Genomic DNA, 13,793 nt, shown 5'->3' with positions numbered 1-13,793 from the left:
CAGCAGCTGATTACCTGAATTTATTAGCGGAATATGGACTTATAAATGTAAGAGTACCTAGGACAGAGAATGACGAGATCATACATTGACAACATCACGTTTAGGTGGGCAAAAAAATCATATAGGTCAGGCGTGATCAATCTCAGATTAGCTGACCATTGTTTTATAGCAGCCGTGATAGTCTCAGAAGAAATATGAACGATGGTGAGAACAGCTGCGCAAAACACTCTTTTAGATAATAAAAAAGCTGATGAAATAATAAAGAATACTAATAGGGGATCCCTGTTAGCTCTTGACCATTTAAATGCATAAAAGCAGCTAGTGACATATTTCAAGGTATTTATCATCGTGCGTCTATTTGTGTCACCCTGCGGCAAAGAAATCAGCACCATAAATTATTGACTCATGAAATAATGAATCTCTGCTACTTAAAAGAGCAGGCTTGTCAGAGATGCAGAAAACAACCAGGTGATGATGAAAAAAGACGAGAGTTTCGTATATTACAAAATATTTTCACGGCAAAAATATGACAGGCTAAAAGGCGATACTAATTACACCAGTTCGCAGTTTGCAAGCACGACGGGAGAAAGGACATGGGACATAGCAAATGAACTAATGGGCAGAACAAAACAGGCCAGCATTGAGCACATCGTGAGGAGCAAAACCGCAAAACAAGACGGGACTGAGGGAGGCGACAACACAGGGCTGTACTGACAACTGAACATTTATTTTAAAAAAAACAGGAGAGCATATAGGGATCAATCGCGCGTGTAATCTGGCAAACAATCATAAAGTGAAGATGAAGCATGAAAAAACAGTTCAGTGGCAACCATGACGAAAACGACCGGTAAGGCTAGCTCTTCTACTGTGTCATGTAGGCCCAAGCCCAAGAGTGTCCGTGGGCGTGGATGCGGGCATGTGCAGCGCAGTCTTGTACGCCTGCCTAATGAGCTCGTTTATGCTGTTCGTCTCGGATCTGTTGAATTTCAGGTAGGGTGCCACGTGCACTATACGGCTGAAGGCAAAGGCCTGCGCCAACGTCGTCATTTACGCTTCTTTCATCCCCTTGTGTTTAATGCCTATCCTTGTGATCAGTCTGGCCCGTGCAAGCGACCGCCCTATTGATGGCCGCGTTGTTTTTGCTATAGTTTTAGATGTGTAAAGGCGCGCTCACATTAGCGGGAAAGCGCGCAACGCAGGACGTTTTCCGCGTGCCGCTTCCCGCGCAAGCCAGTTTTTTTCCCGCAGACAGCCTGCTGTGCCGTCCCGCAGAGCGATGGGTCCGATTTTTCCCGTGCCGCTGACGAGAACAGCCAATGGGCGCCGACCGTGAACCGTGACGTCGGTCCCAGTTCAGTGACGCCGTCGGCGGAGGCGGAGGCTGCGCGCGTCCGGCCGGCCGGGCACTCGGCGGCTTCTTTGCCAGCATGAACATGCGACTTGAGACGGTGCACAAGCGACGGTGCAGAAGCAGCGAACAAACAAGTATAAGTACGTTTACCGTAGCCAACAGCGTATCGCTCGAACCAGCCATCCTCGAGACAAAAAGGGCGACGGGAGGGGAGCTAGCAGACGATCAAGACGACGACGCGAGAAAAGGGTGCGCTTTCCAGTCTTCTCTAGTGTCACGTGACTATCCACTTCTCTTTCTGCTCGTTCGGGTCCTCCCTCAGTGCCTCCTCTCTCCACATTCCAAGACAACGGCAGCGAGAAAACGCGCGCAGTGTGAGCGTCATTCTGAGGAGCTGCGAGGCAGCGTCGACGTTGACGCTGTGCCGGTGCGGGAAGCTTCCCGCTAGTGTGAGCGCGCCTTAAGACCAGGACTCTTACGTCCATCACCACCGGTATCTTCATATCGTTTACGTATAGTTCGATCGGCGGCTCGTTTTTCCGTATCAGATGTCTTATTACGAGTAGCTCAGACTTCGCCAGGAAGCAAGCCAAGCCTACGGCTTCGACCCCTTCCGCGACGGCGTCCGCGCTTTCCTGTAGGATCTCCTCAATCTCCCCATCGCTACCTCGCGTCGCCCACAGAGTGATGTCCGCGTATAGGGAGTGAGACAGAGTGGCTATCTTGGTACCTTCGCTGTATTTATGTGCGTGTTATTAAAGAGGAAAGACGGGAGTCCCGACGCCTGCGGTGTACCTCTGCCTCCCAGCTCGACGACGTGCGAGTTTAGCGTCCCGACGTGAAATTCCGCCGTCGTTCTCGTTAGGAAGGCGGAGATGTATCTGTGTAGTTTCTTTCACTTGCGCCCAGCGTTTGCAGCGCCTCTATTTGCTTCCTGTTCTATGTTACCGAATGCCTTGTCCATAAAAACGCTTTGGAGAGATTAGGTCCCGAATCACTCTGGTACCCGTGCTGCAGGTCGAATTTCTCCCATCTTCCGACAGCTGGAACAGGACGTCCTGCGTCGAGAGGTGCGGCCGAAAACTTACCATCGTGTCCGAGTAGAGCTTGTGCTCGTTCATGTGTATCTGTAGCCTGTTCAGTATCACGTGTTCAAACAGTTTTCCTACACAGGACGTGAGGGAAATCGGTCTCAGGTTGTTTAGGTGCAGGGCTTTGCCTGGTTTTGGGATCATGGTGACTTTGGCGTGTTTCCATAGCTTAGGGAGCTCCGCTTTCTGCCAATACTATAGTTAAAATACTATGGTGACGAACCGAGTCGTCGTCTAGGTTCCTCAGCGTCTTATTTGTTATGCCGTCCGCTAGGGGTGCCGCGGAGTGTGGAATCGCTGCTCTGACTTCCGCCTCGTAGATGTCCTTTTCTATCCTCGGGTTTAACGGCCGTCGAGAACGAATTTAAGGCAATGAGCGTACAGTCCCTCTTGTTGGAAATCATGCCGACGCACAACGGAGACGGCGCGGCGGCCAGCCTCTTTGTTCTGAACGTATACAGCACTCGGCCTAGCAAACACCCGCCGATTGTGCAGGCGATAAGGAAGGCCCTGGGCACCAGCGGCGAACATCCACTGATCGCAAAGGGCGGCTTCTACTCTTCTCGCACGGCCTGGCGATACAAACGAGACCTTAGAAAGGGCATGGAACTGCATTCAGGACGAAGGCTGCACGCTTCTGGACGATGCCTTATAACCGTTTAAACAGCGCTTGCGTTTGTTATTCCTGTACGCTTCACTATGTTGTGTTTACTTTGCTGGAATGGTGGAAACGGGCAATGTGAAACAGGCAATGCGAGGAACAGAAACGTTAATATTTGTACGTTAAGAAAGAAGGCGAAGTGCTCGGGCCTGCCGACAGCCGCAGTGTGAACAAGTTCGTCTGCAGTGTTTACATAAACTAATAATATTAGTGGTTCTGTGGAAAGGAAATGGCGCAGAAACTGTCTTCATATCGATGGGTACCTCATCCACGCCGTGAGGGAAGGGAGGGAGAAGGCTGTGAAAGGAGAAAAAGGTGCCGTAATAGAGGGCTCCATAATGATTTCGACCCTGGGTAGAACACCTGAGGACCTTTAATGTGCACTGACAACACGCGTGCGCCTTTTGCGTTTGAAAATTGGTTTCTGAGGAACTTCCGTCTCCTTTCTTCGTACGTGTCCGTCGCCGCTGCGCTGTTTTTTACCACGTCCACGATGCACCAACTCGCTTAGTTGTCGGTTCTTCTGCAGTTCATTTGTGGTACTCTGAGCTCTGTTTTTGTCCTAACACCGCTCCTCTTGACAACCAGGCTGCTTCGGTTTCTCTAATCGCAGTTACTGCTTTAAAAGCTCGCATGGCTTCTTGGCATACAAGACGTGCCATTTGCCCAGTTGAGGCGCTGATGTTGTGCGGAGCCCTGCTTCCATCGAAAGAACACAGTCGCCGAATGTGCTGCATAATAGCATCGGAGTGGTGGCACCAGCACCGGTTCTACAGGACTGTCTTTAGGCGGCACGTGCATGGGACAAGCATCGAGTGCGGCATTTTCGTGAGTGGTGTGACCTAGCGAAGCAACACACGGAATTCCTCTGGAATTCTTCACGCCCTTGGCTACTTGCGAATACGAAGCCTCCGTGTTCTAAGGGCAATTTACTGGTTCTGGGTGACAAGCAGATGCCGGAAGGGTTGCAAAAGGTTCTCAAGCAAGGCCCGAAATTTTGTGTCCAGCCATCTCTAAGAAAAGAAGAAATGTTGTGCCTTGGAAGGAGTGTTTCTCGCCAAACCCGGAAGGAGGAACAACCGAGGTGCGTGGTGGAATGTGTTGAGGCTTTGAAGGGGACAGTTGGAGGGTTCGTGAAGGAGTTGAGTTTTGCTCCCCTGGTGAACTTTCTCTCATCAGACGATTTACGGTTGCTGGTATCGTGTAAAGAAGGGCATTTTGTTGTTGTCCCAGAAAATCTGTTGAAGGAAAGAGCCGGGAACTCTGTCTCAAAAAACTTCAAGCAAGTTCGTATTAACGTCATTAGACCAAAGACTGAAGCAATGCGGTTACTGGTGGAAATGAATTTGGTAGGGCTTCAGCGCTCTGTTAGTAGTTCGCAGAAAAATTTCTAGATATTTTCTTCTCTGCGAGAACGCATAAACCCGAAATTCCTTCCCGATATATAGTTATGGAGCGTAACACCTAGGAACATTCGATATCAAGCTTTTTTCAAATACACCTTAGCAGTCTTGTGATTGGTGATCCGTTTCTTGTTTCAAATTCTGTCGCCACTGTTGAGTAGTTGCAACACTGTAACCCGGGTTCAAGTGGCATGTTCAGAATCAATGTGGAGGATTTGTTTTATTCCCTACCTGAAGATAAGCTCCTGCAGTGTGTTAACAAAAGCATAACTATTGAAAATGAAGAGAGCTTTATTTCGAATTGTGTGGTATCTGTGGAGTCGTTTTGGAACTTTTGACGTTTTACCTCCAATCGACTTTTGTTGAGTGGAAGGTAAAGTGTTTGCTCAAAAAGTTGGAGTGTGCATAGGTTGGAAAGTAGCACAAGTGCTCAGTAATATTTTTCTGTGTCATGTTGACAGGGCGATAAAATTAAGTTCGGAGATTGAGTAAAACAGGTGTTTAGGTACGTTGATGATTATTTAATTTTTGTTGAGCCTACAAATTTCAAGGGCCACGTAGAAGAAATACTAATGGTCTTTGATAGTTGCAGACAAGGTTCAAAGTTTACCTTCGAACTCCCGGAGTACAACGAGCTACAGTTTTTAGACTTCAGATTGGCCCTGAGCCGTGATCACGTCTGCTGGTCTTTTCAACAGCGCTCAGAGAAACCCTTGCTTACTTATCGCTCAGCACATTCTAAGTTAGTTAAATGTGGTATAGCCGTTGCATATTTATTATCAGCACTTTCAAAATCTTTTGTGCATAGAATGGTAAATATTTTTAGTCAGCAGGTTAGTAGATTAAAACGGCAGCTTTCCCGGAACAGTTAATCTTGCTTGCATGCCATAAAATCTAGTGGAAATTAAAATCTTTCAAGAATTGCCATCCATCAGAGCCGTCTGACATGAAGAGGCATGCGGTTATACCATACGTTCATCGTTTCTCACATAAATTAAAAAATGTAGGCGCCAGATATGGCATTCAAGTGCTGTTCTAAGCCCCGAAAAAACTTGGAAAAATATTTGCCTTTGTAGATACGTAAGCAAAGGCTAAAAAAACAAAACAACCGGTAGTAGAGCCTGCAAGATAAACCATCAAAAGAAGTTCCCGCCATGTGCTGAAAGGGTAGTCTATAACATTGAGTTCTCTCGTGGCAAGAAATACATCGGCCAAACTGGAAACTGTGAACACCCGTCTACGTCAGCATAATACCTCGTTTAAAGGCCCCCCATCGTCCAAAATTGCATTACATTTCAGAGATTGCCCACTGAATAATATTCCGGATTCCCCCGATAAGAAAATGTGCACTCCTCTTTCGATGAGACAAAAGTTATTTGCAGGCGTAAGGAACGATGTCAGGCATATCACATCCACGTGGGTGGTGAAACATGCGTAAGCACAACTTCGGTGCTTCTTCATGATTGTGAGATTAAGTATCTCAATTGCCATGATTAGAAGTGTTTTCGTAGAAGCATGTATCCTGGTTGTTTTCTTGGAGTGTTTAATATCCGTGTTTTTTCCAATAAACCTCTGTTGTTGGTCAGCGCTTGTTCGTCTTCTTTCTTCGTACGTTTCTGTCGTCGCTGTGCTGTTTTCTACCACGTCCATGATGCACCAACTCGCTCAGTTGTCGGTTCTTTTGTAACATCACTTTAGGTGCTCTGCGCTTTTTTTTCTGGAAAAGGGGGCGGAGGGGGAACAATTGTAATAATGCGTAACTAGAAACATGACACCTCACGTTACAGAAAAATGTTAACGTAAGTACTTTACTCGTTGAAGTTTCAAAATGGTAACCAGTACGTTACTAAGTTACCGGAAAAGGTAACGCATTACCGGTAACGCTGTTACTTGTAACGCGTTACCGCCAACGCTGCGATTCTCCGGAGACTTCTGCAAGGGCGTCATTACCGTCTCCCGGACGATACGTCTGAAACTGTGAAGCGCAAACTCAACGAGGACCCCAACGTGGTGCCTGTTCGACAAGTGGGGAAAACCCCCATTACCGTGATCACCTTTGTGGGAACAAGGGAGCCGCGGGCAGTGCTCTTTAGCTACGAGCGACTCTCCGTCCGCTTGTACAAGAAGGAGATCCCTGCCTGCCCCCGCTGTGGCACGGTGGGGCATCGGGCTGACGCCGGTCCGCGGCCGCAGCCTGGATGCTGTGAACGCTGCGGGGCTCAGGCTGCTGCTGCTCCTGACGGCGGCGCAGCTGAACAGTGCTCCCGGCGCTGCCTCGTCTGCGGAGGCAGTCATTCCACTGGCGCTGCTGAATGCGCGGGCAAGTACCGCATGGACATCAAGCCGGGACCTCTACTCACACAAAAGCTGAAGCAGACGCCGGGAACCAAGCAGGCGCATACACCCAAGGCTGGATCCAAGCAGGCTCCTGCACCTAAGCCCGCACCCAAGGAGGCTCATTCCGGGCCGCCCAAGTCTGTAAAGTCCGGGAACCCGTCGAAGCCGCCGGTCTTCAAAGCCGGGGATTTCCCATCCCTGGCACAAGGTCAAACTCAGGTGAGCAGTAGGAGTGGGGTAGCCTCTGGGTAGCCCTTCCCTCCCCCACCGAATCCGCCCTACAACGGCAGTCAGAAGAGCTCAGGCGCCAAAAGAAAATTCTTGCTCATAAAATTCAGCAACTAGAAGCCAAGCAGGCCAGGCCGTCAGAGGTCATGCAGAACACTGATCCAGTGATAGCGATGACGATTCCTCCGTATCGTCTTGCCTCACTAGCGTCTCGCTGACCGCGGACATGGCGGTTGATTGGGCCTCCGTTGACGCCGGCCGCTTCAAGGCCCTGGAGCTTAGAGCCGACCAGTTGGAAGAGCGAGTGGCAGCCTTCCCAAACCAAATCGTAACTGCTGTCCACGAATCCTATCAGGATATGTTGAATTGAACTGGCTGTATTGGAAAGGAAATGGCGCAGTATCTGTCTCACATATCGGCGAACATCTGAACCGCGCCGTAAGGGAAGGCTTAAAGGAGGGAGTGAAAGAATAAAGGAAGAAAGAGGGGCCGTAGTGGAGAGCACCGCAATAATTTCGACCACCTGGGGATCTTTCACGTGCACTGACATCGCACAGCACACGGACGCCTTAGCGTTTCGTCTCCATCGAAAGACAGCCGCCGCGGTCTGGTTCGAACCTGGGTACTCCGGATCATTTCAGGATATGTTCAGATCCGCATTTGCGGAAATGCTTTCCGACATTCCGTCCGAGATGACTGACTCTGTCCTTAAGGCAGTGCAGCCCTGGGTCAGCTCCCTATCAAGAATACTGTCTGCTGCGAGCCTTCGCAGCTAAAGCCTAAAACAGCTTCCCGCCAGGCAGCGGAAGAAAGCGGTTCCGGCCTGCTGGCGCGGCGTTAGTCCAGCCCATGACTGGGGCTGCGCCCCAGTGGGTGCCCAGCACCCTAAAGACAAAATAAAAGCAAAACAAAACGAAAAACGTCAATATGGCTAGCCGACCTTCAAAGGAAGCTAAAAAATTAGGGCAATTCGAGATCATTCAGTGCAACTGCAGGAGCTTCAGAGCCTGGACGAAGCGGTCACATTGCCAGCCCTATCTGCAGTCCCTCGGTGACATGCCGGCGCTTCTCGCTCTGCAGGGGCCCGATAATGATGCTGAATTACCAGGGTATAGCTCGTTTCGGGCGGGCCCTCAATCTGTTTCATGGTGCATAATACGTACACCACGATCCAGGTCGATTTTCACCTAGAAACTGAGCAGGAATACACGATGATCAGGGTTCTGCTTCTCAGGCACCGCGACCCGCCAATACATGTACTCAGCGTATACTGCCCCCGCATAAGCTGCGCGTTACTACCAGCGAAATTTGCTATCGCGCACTCAAACTGGCAGACAAGAAACCCCTGGTGATCGTTGGGGATTTAAACGCCCTCAGCCTTCACTAGCGCTGTCACTTCGATAAAGTCAGGGGACGTAAGCTGGCGGAGCTCATCTCCACCCTTCGTCTTACGTTGCTCACGGATCCGGCTTGTCCCATACGTGTGGGCAACTCGGTGACCCGCGAGACGTGTCTTATCTCTTGTTAGGAACGCTAGAGAGGCTACCTGGGAGAGCCCGGGGGATTTCCGGGCTGTGACCACTGCCTTCTCCGCGTCACGCTTTTGTGAAAGGCATCCCTCAAACATAGGAGAGAGGCCAAATTGCCCAGTTGGCAGCAGTTTCGAACTCATGACATCTCTCCGATGTCTATGGGCAGCGGGCAACACAGGTCACCAACCTACAGAAACAACACACGCAAATACTGCACACCACCGACGAGATCCCTGCAGTGGGCAGTCACCTCTTGCATCTGCGGGAGGCACGCCGGAGCTTAGCAAGAGAGTGGAAGAAGCAAGAGACGAGTCGCAAGCTTACAGCTCGCATTGCACAACCTACGGACCAGGCTTCGGCATATGGCGCACAGCTCGCAGACTCCAATTTGAAGAACGCTGCAGTGCACCAGATGAGCTCAGACTTGGCATCTCTTTCGCAGCCTCATTGACCCTGCCCAAACGAAAGTGGATACGCCAAAACAACTCCGGCGGACTCTGCATGGGTACCAAGGAAGGACGGCGCAACTTGCGAACACTTTGTGCGACAGGCATCTCTGCCGCACAGATGACCCGGCTGGGCCCGAGTGCGCGCACTCCGGCAAGGCAAATGAACATTTCGACACCCCTTTTTGCGTTGCATGACCTTAAGGCGGCACTGGAGAAAATGCGCCCAGGTACGGCACCGGGTCGGGATCATGCAACAGTGAAACGGTTGGTGAACCTCAGGGGCTCGGCCTTCCTCCGTTTGCTACAATACATAAATGAGGTCGGGGATGGGCGTCCACTCCCTTCCGAATGGAAAAGTTCGCTTGAAACTTTCATCTCCAAAAGAGGTAAAGCCGTGAATACGGCTCGAGGGGATGCTTGCAGCGCGACAAAAAACACAAGGGACAGAGACGAACAGGACAAGCGCCACTCTCAACTGGTTTTATTCAAAAAAACGATCGCAACATTTATACATTTCCCCTTCTTCTTCAAGAGCATAATCACCCGTTCCCACATGCGAATGGCACGCAAATATCACGATTGAATCAAATCAGTTTATCTAAAAACCTGTACTCGTTAGAAAACATCGTCACCGAAGGGCTGCTGACGCATTCCCACCCTTTCTTTTTGATATGGAACGCATCAATTAGTTCACGCGTCAGCGCATCTTTGCATCTGCCAATGACCTCTGTTCTGTTTAAAAATGGTGAGCATTTGCATGACTTGCAGTGAACTACCATATTTGTTCCGCTCCCATTTTCGAGGCATTTTTCATGCTCGCGCAGGCGCTTGTTCAGGCATCGTCCGGACTGGCCAATATACACTTTGCCACATGAAAGTGGAATCTGATAGACAATTCCCACCTTGCAATCACCATATCGGTGTTTAGCCTCGTTTCGCAATCCTTTTTTGTTTTTTCCTCATTCACCTTAGGACAACGGCTTTTGAGCTTGCAGGGCGCTGAAAAAACCACAGGAATTTTGTATTTATTCGCCACTTTTTTCATGTTGTGGGCCACGCGATGCAAATACGGAATCACCTGTGGCCTACCGTTATTCACCTTTTCTCTTCTAACTTTCTTGTTCTTTTGCAGCAATGTTTCTGCGACCATAGCCAATAGGGACAAAGGAAAGCCTGCCGAAAGCAGCCTAGAAACTTGGTCATCAAAACTTTCCTGGACAGCATGAATACAAGATTTGTTGATGGCTTCTTGAATGCACATGGCTGCAACGGCTCTTTTTACTGTCTTGGACTGGGCTGAGTCAAACGGCATTATTTCCTTGAGGGCACGAGGCTTATAGCCCCAGCAAGCATGCACATCATTCACAGAAATCTGTAGATCTAAAAACTGCAACTTGTTGTCTATGGCAACCTCATGAGTGAAGTTAAGCCCCCTTCCAAACTTTCTATAAACAGATAAAATTTCCACCACAGTCTCGTGGTAGGTCACAGTTTCTAGTTTTTCTAAAAACACTAAAAAATCGTCAACGTACCTAAAAACTTTAATTACTTTTTTCTTGTCTAAAACTTGGTCTAAATCGCGGTCAATGGAAGAGAGAAAAATCTTGCACAACACAGGCGCCACACATGAACCAATACATATGACACTCTTTTGCACATACGCTCTGCCTTCGAAATTAACCACTGTTGCACCCAGATAAAATTCAAGAAGTGACATGAAGTTTCCAACATTTATGCCAGCTGAATTTTGAAATGCTATCACACCATTTTCTTCAATGCAGTTCTGAACGGAGGTAAACAATTCCTCTTGGGGAACAGAATAATAAAGGTCTTCAACGTCTATGGAGAACATGCTGCCAATTGAACGGTTGTCTTGTAGAAAACTAGCTATGACATGCGAATTCCTGGTCTCAAAAGGATCTTTGACACAGAGAGGGTTCAAGTTTCTGAGGAGGTACTGGCTCAGCATTTGCTGCCAAGTGCGTCGTTCACTCACGATACTCCTGAAAGGTATTCCCGGTTTATGAGTCTTAGCAGTGAAAAAAATTTTTAGGCTATTCTCATTGCAATCTGCTATGCTTTTTGCAAGCTTATTCAGCTCAAATTTGGTGCACAGAGAAACAGCTGCGGTCTTTCCCTTAGCAGGCTTACGTTTCGTGGCAATGAAGTTCTTCTTGACGGCACACATGGCTTTTTCGTTGTACATCCCCGCTGTGAGCACTACGAAACCTCCTTCCTTGTCACTCTGCAGGATTCGAAGGGAATTGTCTTTGAAATAGGCCACAACATCGCGCACCGAGTCCTTACGCCGCACCGCGTTCTTTGAAACAGTTCTAGAGAGGCTGTCCACACCGTCGAGAAGGCATCGTTCTTGGTCCTCGGATTCTGCTCTGGAAGCTAAGCGCCTGTTTAACGACAGGAGCTCAGGGGCGCTGGTTCTTGGTTCTTTACTGTACTTGGGTCCCTTTTCGATTAAACTTTTCACCTGGTCCGTGAGGTGTACTCCGTCAAGTGTCCTCAGTCCTGCCTTCTCCACAGGATTCTTGGGTAACTTGGTTAGGTGCAACAAAATGCACCTCCACCAGAATTCCGTCGCCTGGCCGGCAAGCTTCCTAGATGAACGTAGCTTGGCTTCAGCCATATTTTCCGGGAACCTGGAGTAGCAGGCAACGCGTAGAAGGTCGTAGTACAGCCTCACCTGTCTCCACAACTCAGACCATAAACCGGGAATACCTTTCAGGAGTATCGTGAGTGAACGACACACTTGGCAGCAAATGCTGAGCCAGTACCTCCTCAGAAACTTGAACCCTCTCTGTGTCAAAGATCCTTTTGAGACCAGGAATTCGCATGTCATAGCTAGTTTTCTACAAGACAACCGTTCAATTGGCAGCATGTTCTCCATAGACGTTGAAGACCTTTATTATTCTGTTCCCCACGAAGAATTGTTTACCTCCGTTCAGAACTGCATTGAAGAAAATAGTGTGATAGCATTTCAAAATTCAGCTGGCATAAATGTTGGAAACTTCATGTCACTTCTTGAATTTTATCTGGGTGCAACGGTGGTTAATTTCGAAGGCAGAGCGTATGTGCAAAAGAGTGGCATATGTATTGGTTCATGTGTGGCGCCTGTGTTGTGCAAGATTTTTCTCTCTTCCATTGACCGCGATTTAGACCAAGTTTTAGACAAGAAAAAAGTAATTAAAATTTTTAGGTACGTTGACGATTTTTTAGTGTTTTTAGAAAAACTAGAAACTGTGACCTACCACGAGACAGTGGTGGAAATTTTATCTGTTTTTAGAAAGTTTGGAAGGGGGCTTAACTTCACTCATGAGGTTGCCATAGACAACAAGTTGCAGTTTTTAGATCTACAGATTTCTGTGAATGATGTGCATGCTTGCTGGGGCTATAAGCCTCGTGCCCTCAAGGAAATAATGCCGTTTGACTTAGCCCAGTCCAAGACAGTAAAAAGAGCCGTTGCAGCCATGTGCATTCAAGAAGCCATCAACAAATCTTGTATTCATGCTGTCCAGGAAAGTTTTGATGACCAAGTTTCTAGGCTGCTTTCGGCAGGCTTTCCTTTGTCCCTGTTGGCTATGGTCGCAGAAACATTGCTGCAAAAGAACAAGAAAGTTAGAAGAGAAAAGGTGAATAACGGTAGGCCACAGGTGATTCCGTATTTGCATCGCGTGGCCCACAACATGAAAAAAGTGGCGAATAAATACAAAATTCCTGTGGTTTTTTCAGCGCCCTGCAAGCTCAAAAGCCTTTGTCCTAAGGTGAATGAGGAAAAAACAAAAAAGGATTGCGAAACGAGGCTAAACACCGATATGGTGATTGCAAGGTGGGAATTGTCTATCAGATTCCACTTTCATGTGGCAAAGTGTATATTGGCCAGTCCGGACGATGCCTGAACAAGCGCCTGCGCGAGCATGAAAAATGCCTCGAAAATGGGAGCGGAACAAATATGGTAGCTCACTGCAAGTCATGCAAATGCTCACCATTTTTAAACAGAACAGAGGTCATTGGCAGAAGCAAAGATGCGCTGACGCGTGAACTAATTGAGGCGTTCCATATCAAAAAGAAAGGGTGGGAATGCGTCAGCAGCCCTTCGGTGACGATGTTTTCTAACGACTACAGGTTTTTAGATAAACTGATTTGATTCAAGCGTGATATTTGCGTGTCATTCGCATGTGGGATCGGGTGATTATGTTCTTGAAGAAGAAGGGGAAATGTATAAATGTTGCGATCGTTTTTTTGAATAAAACCAGTTGAGAGTGGCGCTTGTCCTGTTCGTCTCTGTCCCTTGTGTTTTTTGTCGCGCTGCAAGCATCCCCTCGAGCAAAATGAACCAACTCGCCCAGCAAAATGTTTTATTGAACTTCATTTCCGTGAATACGGATAACATGATACCCATCTGACTGACCTCGCGCGTGGGAATTATCATGGAGACGATGGTACGGGATTGCTCTCTCCATACATAGAGGGTAAGGGCCTCTTTCCAGACACTATGTTCGGGTTCCGCCTGCACATGTCTGCACAGGATGTGCTCCTCCAGCTACACAGGGACATAATACGACCCACATCCGTGCAACAAAATCACAAGGCTATCCTCGCCCTCGATATTAAGGGGGGCTGCGAGAATGTTAAACACAGTAGCATAGTGTCTAACATGAACGCCACCAACTGTGGGGCGAAGGTCATCGGCTATGTCAGAGACTTTCTCTCTGCGCGTCAGGCACTC

This window comes from Amblyomma americanum, chromosome 6 (genome assembly GCF_052857255.1).
Source record: "Amblyomma americanum isolate KBUSLIRL-KWMA chromosome 6, ASM5285725v1, whole genome shotgun sequence".
In the NCBI taxonomy this organism is placed as follows: Eukaryota; Metazoa; Arthropoda; class Arachnida; order Ixodida; family Ixodidae; genus Amblyomma; species Amblyomma americanum.
Note: the sequence above shows the minus strand (reverse complement) of the source record.